We start from the raw sequence: 13,739 nt of genomic DNA on the forward strand, positions 1-13,739 counted from the left end.
ACCCCCCAACCAATAATCCCCAAAGAGACAAAAAAAGCCCCCAAAAAAGCCCACCAAAAAACCCACCCAAAACCGGAAAAAAAAGCCCCAAACCCAACACAAAAAATCAGGGTGAAGGTTTTTAGTAACTTTAAAAATAACAAAACAAAACAAAACGAAACAAAAAAACCCCAAAAAGTCACATTTCTAAAGGTGCTGTCCCAGCCTCTTCTCTCAGCAGGGAGGACATGCTGAAGTGGAGCCAGTTGGAAGAAAGCGGGACGGGGCAGCACCTGGGCCATTGTCACAGGACGGCCCTGTGGCTGCCCCACTGCCAAAACCTGGACACATAAATCAAACACAGGTATGCACATGTGCTTAGACACAGCAAAAATATATTTGTCTGAAAAGAATACAGGTCCATTTCTATCACTGGAAAGAGCATAATGCCTCGTCTCAGCTTTCTTTTCAGTCATTACAAATGTTTCGAAAATAAAGGAGTGCAGAAAATGGAAATATCCAAGATCAACAGGAGGACCAGTAACAAAGATTCCATTTTTGAAACTGCATTGGGAATCCTCTGCAGAAATTGACTCAGAGCTCTAAGATTTACAAAAAAGACCAAGAGGATTGGAGTCAATACAACACAGTGTCTGGAGACTTCAGCTGGTTGCCCTGATTTCTCAAATATGATGGAGGAAGCACCTTAGCAACTACAGCTGCCAGTTCTCTCAGGGCCCTGACATGCCTCTGGGTGGGTGCCATGGTCTTGCATGCTCAGGTTCCTCAAGTGGTCTGAAAGCTGACCTGCTACTATGGGTTAGAATCAAGTCCACCAGTCCAATAACCTGAGAGATGTGGAAATAGTGACTGGCAGTAAAAATTGAGACCAACACTTGTTGAGTACCTCAGCCTTCTCCTTGTCTGTTGTCACTAGTCCTGTCTGGCTTATGGGGGTGGGGGGGGAATAGGGGAGGTGTGATAGGTTTCTTTTCATCTTCCTTTTCCCACTGAAATACCCGTAGGTGCCTTTATTATTCTTAGTTTTGGCATGCTTTTCCAAATTCAGCTTCAACTGAGCCTTAGCTATACTGATCCCATCCTCACACACTCATGTGTTACCACTGTATTTTTCCCATGATTTGTCTCGCTGTGTATCGTCTGCATATTACCTACTTGCATCACATCTATTAATTTTCAATAACCTTCTGGCTTTAACTTGCTTTCAAAAAAAAACCTTTTTGAACCTTTTCACCTCAGAAATTCACCTGGGAAACCCCAAATCCCCAGAATTCGACCCAAAATTCACCTGGCACCCCAAATTCACCCTCCAAATTCGCTCCAAAATGATTGGCAACTTTACACACTCCATTTTCCCACAAAAGGATCTAGAGCCCTGTGCGCTTCGTATACAAACTAAATGCAAAAATCCTTTCTATTCATTCTCAGCAAAAAGACGTCCTATTCCTCCTTCTTTTGGACAAAACTGCCTTCACTTTCAAACTTATTCTCTTGCTCGCTTACCTGCATAATGCTTAGTCCCTGTTCTGCATGCTCATTTTCTTCACTTTTACAAGGAATCCTCTCCTCATCTTCTTCTTCCTCTGCTTCAACATGCAAAAACAAACCAAAAATTGTCTCTTCTACAGAAAATGAGGGGAGAAAAGAACACAAATGATAACCAATACCCTGCCAAGTAGAAATTTCTTCTATATTTCAGTGACTGATAGGCAGAAAAAATGAATTTCATCTGGGGAAAGAAAGACATTCTAGGAATATTCAGACTGCTATCTTGCCCCAGGTAAAACATTTACCATGGCCTTAGCGTTAATGAGCTTGTGAACATCAGCTGCCAAGAGGAAGGACATTTCCTCCAGTTTCACACAATACTTGGTCAGTACATCTGCTATCTGTGCAATCAAAGAATACAGAAAAGCAACAACAATGAAAAGTAGAACTCAAATATCAATTTCCCAAGTTAAAATCTACATGAACAAGACAATTTTTCCATTCAAGTGAATTCGATTTAATTAATTCATTAACTACATAAGTAGCATTCTCACGTTCAAGAACAGAATTCAAAGAATCAACGTTGCTTCTTCTGAGACATTGAAGCCTGAGTAGATCCCAACTTCAAATCTAGTAGGACGCCATGAAAGCAATACCTGCTACATTTAGTACATGTAAACTACAAAGACATCTAGAACAGCTCTAAAAGATGAGCAAACCCATGAACTTTGAAGGAGACGCTAGCAAGAAATGTGGAAATAGGCTTTATCTGCCCAGTGCTTTTCCCAAAAGCACGGACACTCCTTGGCGTCAGTGAGAGTCTCTGTTTCATTATTCAGCAGCTGGCTTAGGGTAAAAAAGGATGCATGCAATCACTTCATTCCTGTTCATGACATAAACTTACTGCATCATCGTGGAAGCCATTTACTTGGAAATATAGCCTAAAAAATAGGTGTCAGACTGGGTACATATCTAGATTGCTATGAGCAAAACCAATTTCTTTTTAACAGGAAAGCCATACAATATGCCTGCCATGGCAAATATTAGTCTACTAGCCCTGCACTTCAACGGGCAGTGAGCAGTTCATGACACCAAATTTACGTTTGGCAAGGAGACAGTCTATTTATTACAAGCCCCTAGTTCTAGAACCAAGAATTCAGGAGTTGCTCATTCCCAATGAAAATCTGTCCATTTCATACCTTTGGGGTTTTATGCTTCTGTTCTTTACCTGTCTTGAGTGTGGCTTTCTTGTGAAGTCACTGATGGGTGTTTTTCCAACACATTTCTGCTGATTACACGGTAATTGCATGGCATCAGCAGACATCTCTGAATGTCTCTTGAAAGTATGCTTTTTACTCTTCCTAGAGGACCTTGTCTTCTTCTTTCCTTCACCCAAAAGGTGGGCTAAGTGAGCCTTCAAAGAACCATCATCTCAACAATTAGAATTCTTTCAAACCTACTGAATGGAGAACAGAGACAAAAAAATTTTAAAAAGACTAGTACGCGAAAGACAGCAGAAGAGAAAGGTAAAATAATGAATCCTACATGCCACATGCATAACTCTCTTCATTCAAGGCTATTTTCAAAACGAGAAGAAAAAAAAAAAAAAAAAAGATCATCTTTTCCTCAGAGAGCAAAAGTGGAGTAACTGGATTGTGTTGCCTTGCCTACAGTTACCAGAAAAGTCAACAGCTGAGTTGAAAACTCCTGAAGCTGGCTAACTACGCCTCTAAATGTTTTACTACTGTGTTATGATTCTGTCTTCAGTTAATAGAACCCGATATACAACAAAGAGATGGGAGCACATGGAGATGCATTGGAGAGCCTACGCTGGAGGTAACACATTCATTTTTTACTCAAACAAATCCAAATTAGAAATGTTGAAAATTACTTGGGGCCATTTCAACAGCCAGCAAACTAACACAACCAACCTTTGGCTTTTATTCAATCCTTTGCTTGTTTTACCTGGACCTTGAAGATCTGTCTGCAGCCTTCCTCTCTGCAAATATATCACACTCGTCCTATTGAGAACCCATGGCTCATCACAGCTGCTTCGCCACGCCTGCTTCCAGAAGAACTGGCAACTACAAGCTGGGAGCCAAGAGATACAACACTTCACTTGGAAAAGGGCCTTCCATGAATCCTAGAATCCCAGAATGGTTTGGACTGGAAGCGACCTTAGAGACAGATTCTCTTCTTCCCACATCCTGACATGGGCAGGGACACTTTTCCACTAGTCCAGGTTGCTCCATGTCCGCTCCAGCCTGGCCCTGGACGCTTCCTGCCATGGGGCTCCTACACAGCCTCTTTGAGCAACATGTGCCAGGCCTCAGCACCCACACAAGGAAGAATTCCTTTCCAATATCCCATCTATCCCAGCCCTCTGGCAGTTTGAAGCTATTCCCCCTTGTCCTGCGAGTCCAGAACCTTTTCCAAAGTCCCTCCCCAGCTATCTTGGAGCCCCAGCAGGCACTGCAAGGGGCTCGAAGGTCTCCCTGGAGCCTTCTGTTCTCCAGATTGGACACCCTCAGCTCTCCCAGACTGTCCTAGAGCAAAGAAGCTCCACCTTTCAAAGCACCTTAGAAGCCTCCTACCGGCCAAACTCGATGGCAACGCTGGCCTTCCGGGCCCTACGGATATCGCTTCCGGTGTCGCTCGGGGTCACTCCCGGCTCTCTCCCCGCCCCCCATGGGGCCCTCAGGCGATGCCGCTCCGACGCAGCTCCTGCCGCTGTCAGACCAGCGGGGGGGCGGGGGGCCAGCCCAGCCTCATCCACAATCCACAGTGTCCTCGGCGGCTGCTGCGGGCTCATGGCGGCCCACACACCCGGAAGCAGAGCTCCCAACACAGAGGATCATAGCCCCACATTTGTGTTCGTCTCTGCACAAGGCAGGGCAGACTTGCCATGCCCGGACTTTTCAGTTCAGCACGAAAATGAGAATAAACCTGCGCCATGGGAGAGGAAACCTCTAAAGACTCCCTCATACGTGGTCGCTCAACTTAATGCCTAGGCACTTGCCATTCCTAAGGCTACACTAAAGCCCTTTTTACCTTGCGGGTAAGAAATGCCATTGTTCTGGTGTGCAGCTAAAGCCGCAGCACAGGCAGGCCAGGGCAAAAGCTGGGGCAGTGCCCGTCTTCACTCCTTCACTGTGCTGTACTCCATGCAGCTAGAACGAAGCGAGAAGGACGCGAGGACGAAGAAGGCGTTCTTAAAGTAGCCCCTTGTCAGCAGCCCTGAAAGGGCGCATAACACACGGCGTCTCGCTGTCCTCCGTTCTACATACTCGCGGCTCCCTTTGCCGACTTGCAAAAGTTGCTACCAGAGCAGAGGCGGCCAGACTGAAGAGGCAGTGCTTAGGTTCACCTTTTCCTTACTGCACGTAAGCCACGTCCAGCTCCTCGCTGCACTCTGGATTTCCCTTCTCCGCGGCACTTAGCGTGGTGCTGTGTGTGTGCAACTCGGCGCCTAGAAGTGACCGCCAATGCTTTCACAGCGGGCTGCAAGGGAACCAAGGAGCAGCACAAGCAGCAGTGCTTCAGCTTGCTCCTTCCGACTGCTAAGGGCTCTTGGGAAGGCAAGCGAGAGTCAACCACCTTCCTCTCCTAGTAGCCTCTAACGTGGTGCACACAAGCACGGCGCTTTTGCCGCTTCGTTCACCGCCCTCGCCCACGCCTTGCTCCGCTTTCACTTGCCGGCGGCCAGAAGCCGCTGCAGGGGCGCCACATACCCAGCAGTGTGCGGGCAGCCAAGAGCTCGAGAACGCTTCTTCTGCCCAAGCCCGCCTAGGGCGTGCACCTTTGTTCTCAGAGCTCCGTGTAACAGTCTGCCTCTCTCGCAGTTCGAATGGAAAACGAAAGCTTTTCGCCTACGCCCTTCACAGAGATCCGTTGCCAGGACGAGAATGTCTTGTGGCCGGGGCTCGCCCCCGCCGCGAGGAAGCTGCTCTTAGCACCGCATTGCAGGGACACGTCTCGCTTCTTGTCTACGTGCTTAGCGCTCTCCGAATTCGCTGCTAGCCCCACGGTCCTTCTCAGCTGCAAGTAGCAGCGCTCGCAGTACATAGAGCTTCGCAAGGACCGAAGACCCGGAGGGAAGTATCGCACACGAAAATGTACGAAGACAGAGACGTGTTCTACATTGTCCTTTCTCGTCATCCAGTTTGTACATCTGCTTCCTTTGCTGTTAGGAATCGCTCCTTGAAAGACAAGCGAGAGCGTCTTTCTGGTTGCACTGCACTGAGTGCTCGCTAGGGTCTTTGCACTCGGAGCCAAGGCAAGAGGGCGTGCTTGCCAGCTGAACTGAGAACACGCTGTTGGGCAGAGCTGAAACTGACCGCTGGAGTTCAGCTCCTTCCGACTGCTAAGGGCACCTGGGAAGGCAAGCGAGAGTCAACCACCTTCCTCTCCCAGTAGCCTGTAACGTGGTGCACAAAACCACGGCTCTTGTGCCGCTTCGTTCACCGCCCTCGCCCACGCCTACGCCTGGCTCCGCTTTCACTTGCCGGCGGCCAGAAGACGCTGCAGGGGCGCCACATAGCCAGCAGTGTGCCGGCAGCCAAGAGCTCGAGAACGCTGCTTCTGCCCAAGCCCGCCTAGGACGTGCACCTTTGTTCTCAGAGCTCCGTGCAACAGTCTGCCTCTCTCGCAGTTCGAACGGAAAACGAAAGCTTTTCGCCTACGCCCTTCACAGAGATCCGTTGCCAGAACGAGAATGACTTGTAGCCGGAGCTCGCCCCCGCCGCGAGGAAGCTGCTCTTAGCACCGCATTGCAGGGACACGTCTCGCTTCTTGACTACGTGCTTAGCGCTCTCCGAATTCGCTGCTAGCCCCACGGTCCTTCTCAGCTGCAAGTAGCAGCGCTCGCAGTACATAGAGCTTCGCAAGGACCGAAGACCCGGAGGGAAGTATCGCACACGAAAATGTACGAGGACAGAGACGTGTTCTACTTTATCCTTTCTCGTCATCCAGTTTGTACATCTGCTTCCTTTGCTGTTAGGAATCGCTCCTTGAAAGACGAGCGAGAGCGTCTTTCTGGGTGCACTGCACTGAGTGAGTGCTCGCTAGGGTCTTTGCACTCGGAGCCAAGGCAAGAGGGCGTGCTTGCTCGCAGAACTGAGAACACGCTTTTGGGCAGAGCTGAAACTGACCGCTGGAGTTCAGCTCTCTCCGGACGGCAGAAGGCGAAGAACGAAGCCGCTTGCGAGCGGCGCTGTGCAGCGAAGAGCACACGAGTGAGTGCTCGCTAGTGACTATGCACTCGGAGCCAAGGCAACAGGGCGTGCTTGCCAGCTGAACTGAGAACACGCTGTTGGGCAGAGCTGAAACTGACCGCTGGAGTTCAGCTCCTTCCTACTGCTAAGGGCACTTGCGAAGGAAAGCGAGAGTCAACCACCTTCCTCTCCTAGTAGCCTGTAACGTGGTGCACACAAGCACGGCTCTTGTGCCGCTTCGTTCACCGCCCTCTCCCTCGCCCTCGCCTGGCGCCGCTTTCACTTCCCGGCGGCCAGAAGCCGCTGCAGGGGCGCCACATAGCCAGCAGTGTGCTGGCAGCCAAGAGCTCGAGAACGCTGCTTCTGCCCAAGCCCGCCTAGGGGGTGCATCTTTGTTCTCAGAGCTCCGTGCAACAGTCTGCCTCTCTCGCAGTTCGAACGGAAAACGAAAGCTTTTCGCCTACGCCCTTCACAGAGATCCGTTGCCAGAACGAGAATGACTTGTAGCCGGAGCTCGCCCCCGCCGCGAGGAAGCTGCTCTTAGCACCGCATTGCAGGGACACGTCTCGCTTCTTGACTACGTGCTTAGCGCTCTCCGAATTCGCTGCTAGCCCCACGGTCCTTCTCAGCTGCAAGTAGCAGCGCTCGCAGTACATAGAGCTTCGCAAGGACCGAAGACCCGGAGGGACATATCGCACACGAAAATGTACGAGGACAGAGACGTGTTCTACATTGTCCTTTCTCGTCATCCAGTTTGTACATCTGCTTCCTTTGCTGTTAGGAATCGCTCCTTGAAAGACAAGCGAGAGCGTCTTTCTGGTTGCACTGCACTGAGTGCTCGCTAGGGTCTTTGCACTCGGAGCCAAGGCAAGAGGGCGTGCTTGCCAGCTGAACTGAGAACACGCTGTTGGGCAGAGCTGAAACTGACCGCTGGAGTTCAGCTCCTTCCGACTGCTAAGGGCACCTGGGAAGGCAAGCGAGAGTCAACCACCTTCCTCTCCTAGTAGCCTGTAACGTGGTGCACACAAGCACGGCTCTTGTGCCGCTTCGTTCACCGCCCTCTCCCTCGCCCTCGCCTGGCGCCGCTTTCACTTCCCGGCGGCCAGAAGACGCTGCAGGGGCGCCACATAGCCAGCAGTGTGCCGGCAGCCAAGAGCTCGAGAACGCTGCTTCTGCCCAAGCCCGCCTAGGACGTGCACCTTTGTTCTCAGAGCTCCGTGCAACAGTCTGCCTCTCTCTCACTTCGAACGGAAAACGAAAGCTTTTCGCCTAAGCCCTTCACAGAGATCCGTTGCCAGGACGAGAATGACTTGTAGCCGGAGCTCGCCCCCGCCGCGAGGAAGCTGCTCTTAGCACCGCATTGCAGGGACACGTCTCGCTTCTTGACTACGTGCTTAGCGCTCTCCGAATTCGCTGCTAGCCCCACGGTCCTTCTCAGCTGCAAGTAGCAGCGCTCGCAGTACATAGAGCTTCGCAAGGACCGAAGACCCGGAGGGAAGTATCGCACACGAAAATGTACGAGGACAGAGACGTGTTCTACTTTATCCTTTCTCGTCATCCAGTTTGTACATCTGCTTCCTTTGCTGTTAGGAATCGCTCCTTGAAAGACGAGCGAGAGCGTGTTTCTGGGTGCACTGCACTGAGTGAGTGCTCGCTAGGGTCTTTGCACTCGGAGCCAAGGCAAGAGGGCGTGCTTGCTCGCAGAACTGAGAACACGCTTTTGGGCAGAGCTGAAACTGACCGCTGGAGTTCAGCTCTCTCCGGACGGCAGAAGGCGAAGAACGAAGCCGCTTGCGAGCGGCGCTGTGCAGCGAAGAGCACACGAGTGAGTGCTCGCTAGTGACTATGCACTCGGAGCCAAGGCAACAGGGCGTGCTTGCCAGCTGAACTGAGAACACGCTGTTGGGCAGAGCTGAAACTGACCGCTGGAGTTCAGCTCCTTCCTACTGCTAAGGGCACTTGCGAAGGAAAGCGAGAGTCAACCACCTTCCTCTCCTAGTAGCCTGTAACGTGGTGCACACAAGCACGGCTCTTGTGCCGCTTCGTTCACCGCCCTCTCCCTCGCCCTCGCCTGGCGCCGCTTTCACTTCCCGGCGGCCAGAAGCCGCTGCAGGGGCGCCACATAGCCAGCAGTGTGCTGGCAGCCAAGAGCTAGAGAACGCTGCTTCTGCCCAAGCCCGCCTAGGCGCGTGCAACTTTGTTCTCAGAGCTCCGTGCAACAGTCTGCCTCTCTCTCACTTCGAACGGAAAACGAAAGCTTTTCGCCTAAGCCCTTCACAGAGATCCGTTGCCAGGACGAGAATGACTTGAAGCCGGAGCTCGCCTCCGCCGCGAGGAAGCTGCTCTTAGCACCGCATTGCAGGGACACGTCTCGCTTCTTGTCTACGTGCTTAGCGCTCTCCGAATTCGCTGCTAGCCCCACGGTCCTTCTCAGCTGCAAGTAGCAGCGCTCGCAGTACATAGAGCTTCGCAAGGACCGAAGACCCGGAGGGACATATCGCACACGAAAATGTACGAGGACAGAGACGTGTTCTACATTGTCCTTTCTCGTCATCCAGTTTGTACATCTGCTTCCTTTGCTGTTAGGAATCGCTCCTTGAAAGACAAGCGAGAGCGTCTTTCTGGTTGCACTGCACTGAGTGCTCGCTAGGGTCTTTGCACTCGGAGCCAAGGCAAGAGGGCGTGCTTGCCAGCTGAACTGAGAACACGCTGTTGGGCAGAGCTGAAACTGACCGCTGGAGTTCAGCTCCTTCCGACTGCTAAGGGCACCTGGGAAGGCAAGCGAGAGTCAACCACCTTCCTCTCCCAGTAGCCTGTAACGTGGTGCACAAAACCACGGCTCTTGTGCCGCTTCGTTCACCGCCCTCGCCCACGCCTACGCCTGGCTCCGCTTTCACTTGCCGGCGGCCAGAAGACGCTGCAGGGGCGCCACATAGCCAGCAGTGTGCCGGCAGCCAAGAGCTCGAGAACGCTGCTTCTGCCCAAGCCCGCCTAGGACGTGCACCTTTGTTCTCAGAGCTCCGTGCAACAGTCTGCCTCTCTCGCAGTTCGAACGGAAAACGAAAGCTTTTCGCCTACGCCCTTCACAGAGATCCGTTGCCAGAACGAGAATGACTTGTAGCCGGAGCTCGCCCCCGCCGCGAGGAAGCTGCTCTTAGCACCGCATTGCAGGGACACGTCTCGCTTCTTGACTACGTGCTTAGCGCTCTCCGAATTCGCTGCTAGCCCCACGGTCCTTCTCAGCTGCAAGTAGCTGCGCTCGCAGTACATAGAGCTTCGCAAGGACCGAAGACCCGGAGGGAAGTATCGCACACGAAAATGTACGAGGACAGAGACGTGTTCTACTTTATCCTTTCTCGTCATCCAGTTTGTACATCTGCTTCCTTTGCTGTTAGGAATCGCTCCTTGAAAGACGAGCGAGAGCGTCTTTCTGGGTGCACTGCACTGAGTGAGTGCTCGCTAGGGTCTTTGCACTCGGAGCCAAGGCAAGAGGGCGTGCTTGCTCGCAGAACTGAGAACACGCTTTTGGGCAGAGCTGAAACTGACCGCTGGAGTTCAGCTCTCTCCGGACGGCAGAAGGCGAAGAACGAAGCCGCTTGCGAGCGGCGCTGTGCAGCGAAGAGCACACGAGTGAGTGCTCGCTAGTGACTATGCACTCGGAGCCAAGGCAACAGGGCGTGCTTGCCAGCTGAACTGAGAACACGCTGTTGGGCAGAGCTGAAACTGACCGCTGGAGTTCAGCTCCTTCCTACTGCTAAGGGCACTTGCGAAGGAAAGCGAGAGTCAACCACCTTCCTCTCCTAGTAGCCTGTAACGTGGTGCACACAAGCACGGCTCTTGTGCCGCTTCGTTCACCGCCCTCTCCCTCGCCTCGCCTGGCGCCGCTTTCACTTCCCGGCGGCCAGAAGCCGCTGCAGGGGCGCCCCACCGCCAGCAGTGTGCTGGCAGCCAAGAGCTCGAGAACGCTGCTTCTGCCCAAGCCCGCCTAGGGGGTGCATCTTTGTTCTCAGAGCTCCGTGCAACAGTCTGCCTCTCTCGCAGTTCGAACGGAAAACGAAAGCTTTTCGCCTACGCCCTTCACAGAGATCCGTTGCCAGAACGAGAATGACTTGTAGCCGGAGCTCGCCCCCGCCGCGAGGAAGCTGCTCTTAGCACCGCATTGCAGGGACACGTCTCGCTTCTTGTCTACGTGCTTAGCGCTCTCCGAATTCGCTGCTAGCCCCACGGTCCTTCTCAGCTGCAAGTAGCAGCGCTCGCAGTACATAGAGCTTCGCAAGGACCGAAGACCCGGAGGGACATATCGCACACGAAAATGTACGAGGACAGAGACGTGTTCTACATTGTCCTTTCTCGTCATCCAGTTTGTACATCTGCTTCCTTTGCTGTTAGGAATCGCTCCTTGAAAGACAAGCGAGAGCGTCTTTCTGGTTGCACTGCACTGAGTGCTCGCTAGGGTCTTTGCACTCGGAGCCAAGGCAAGAGGGCGTGCTTGCCAGCTGAACTGAGAACACGCTGTTGGGCAGAGCTGAAACTGACCGCTGGAGTTCAGCTCCTTCCGACTGCTAAGGGCACCTGGGAAGGCAAGCGAGAGTCAACCACCTTCCTCTCCCAGTAGCCTGTAACGTGGTGCACAAAACCACGGCTCTTGTGCCGCTTCGTTCACCGCCCTCGCCCACGCCTACGCCTGGCTCCGCTTTCACTTGCCGGCGGCCAGAAGACGCTGCAGGGGCGCCACATACCCAGCAGTGTGCCGGCAGCCAAGAGCTCGGGAACGCTGCTTCTGCCCAAGCCCGCCTAGAACGTGCACCTTTGTTCTCAGAGCTCCGTGCAACAGTCTGCCTCTCTCGCAGTTCGAACGGAAAACGAAAGCTTTTCGCCTACGCCCTTCACAGAGATCCGTTGCCAGAACGAGAATGACTTGTAGCCGGAGCTCGCCCCCGCCGCGAGGAAGCTGCTCTTAGCACCGCATTGCAGGGACACGTCTCGCTTCTTGACTACGTGCTTAGCGCTCTCCGAATTCGCTGCTAGCCCCACGGTCCTTCTCAGCTGCAAGTAGCAGCGCTCGCAGTACATAGAGCTTCGCAAGGACCGAAGACCCGGAGGGAAGTATCGCACACGAAAATGTACGAGGACAGAGACGTGTTCTACTTTATCCTTTCTCGTCATCCAGTTTGTACATCTGCTTCCTTTGCTGTTAGGAATCGCTCCTTGAAAGACGAGCGAGAGCGTCTTTCTGGGTGCACTGCACTGAGTGAGTGCTCGCTAGGGTCTTTGCACTCGGAGCCAAGGCAAGAGGGCGTGCTTGCTCGCATAACTGAGAACACGCTTTTGGGCAGAGCTGAAACTGACCGCTGGAGTTCAGCTCTCTCCGTACGGCAGAAGGCGAAGAACGAAGCCGCTTGCGAGCGGCGCTGTGCAGCGAAGAGCACACGAGTGAGTGCTCGCTAGTGACTATGCACTCGGAGCCAAGGCAACAGGGCGTGCTTGCCAGCTGAACTGAGAACACGCTGTTGGGCAGAGCTGAAACTGACCGCTGGAGTTCAGCTCCTTCCTACTGCTAAGGGCACTTGCGAAGGAAAGCGAGAGTCAACCACCTTCCTCTCCTAGTAGCCTGTAACGTGGTGCACACAAGCACGGCTCTTGTGCCGCTTCGTTCACCGCCCTCTCCCTCGCCCTCGCCTGGCGCCGCTTTCACTTCCCGGCGGCCAGAAGCCGCTGCAGGGGCGCCCCACCGCAAGCAGTGTGCTGGCAGCCAAGAGCTCGAGAACGCTGCTTCTGCCCAAGCCCGCCTAGGGGGTGCATCTTTGTTCTCAGAGCTCCGTGCAACAGTCTGCCTCTCTCGCAGTTCGAACGGAAAACGAAAGCTTTTCGCCTACGCCCTTCACAGAGATCCGTTGCCAGAACGAGAATGACTTGTAGCCGGAGCTCGCCCCCGCCGCGAGGAAGCTGCTCTTAGCACCGCATTGCAGGGACACGTCTCGCTTCTTGTCTACGTGCTTAGCGCTCTCCGAATTCGCTGCTAGCCCCACGGTCCTTCTCAGCTGCAAGTAGCAGCGCTCGCAGTACATAGAGCTTCGCAAGGACCGAAGACCCGGAGGGAAGTATCGCACACGAAAATGTACGAAGACAGAGACGTGTTCTACATTGTCCTTTCTCGTCATCCAGTTTGTACATCTGCTTCCTTTGCTGTTAGGAATCGCTCCTTGAAAGACAAGCGAGAGCGTCTTTCTGGTTGCACTGCACTGAGTGCTCGCTAGGGTCTTTGCACTCGGAGCCAAGGCAAGAGGGCGTGCTTGCCAGCTGAACTGAGAACACGCTGTTGGGCAGAGCTGAAACTGACCGCTGGAGTTCAGCTCCTTCCGACTGCTAAGGGCACCTGGGAAGGCAAGCGAGAGTCAACCACCTTCCTCTCCCAGTAGCCTGTAACGTGGTGCACAAAACCACGGCTCTTGTGCCGCTTCGTTCACCGCCCTCGCCCACGCCTACGCCTGGCTCCGCTTTCACTTGCCGGCGGCCAGAAGACGCTGCAGGGGCGCCACATAGCCAGCAGTGTGCCGGCAGCCAAGAGCTCGAGAACGCTGCTTCTGCCCAAGCCCGCCTAGGACGTGCACCTTTGTTCTCAGAGCTCCGTGCAACAGTCTGCCTCTCTCGCAGTTCGAACGGAAAACGAAAGCTTTTCGCCTACGCCCTTCACAGAGATCCGTTGCCAGAACGAGAATGACTTGTAGCCGGAGCTCGCCCCCGCCGCCAGGAAGCTGCTCTTAGCACCGCATTGCAGGGACACGTCTCGCTTCTTGACTACGTGCTTAGCGCTCTCCGAATTCGCTGCTAGCCCCACGGTCCTTCTCAGCTGCAAGTAGCTGCGCTCGCAGTACATAGAGCTTCGCAAGGACCGAAGACCCGGAGGGAAGTATCGCACACGAAAATGTACGAGGACAGAGACGTGTTCTACTTTATCCTTTCTCGTCATCCAGTTTGTACATCTGCTTCCTTTGCTGTTAGGAATCGCTCCTTGAAAGACGAGCGAGAGCGTCTTTC

The sequence above is a fragment of the Sturnus vulgaris genome, unplaced genomic scaffold, assembly GCF_052056855.1.
Source record: "Sturnus vulgaris isolate bStuVul1 unplaced genomic scaffold, bStuVul1.hap1 Scaffold_151, whole genome shotgun sequence".
Taxonomy (NCBI): Eukaryota; Metazoa; Chordata; class Aves; order Passeriformes; family Sturnidae; genus Sturnus; species Sturnus vulgaris.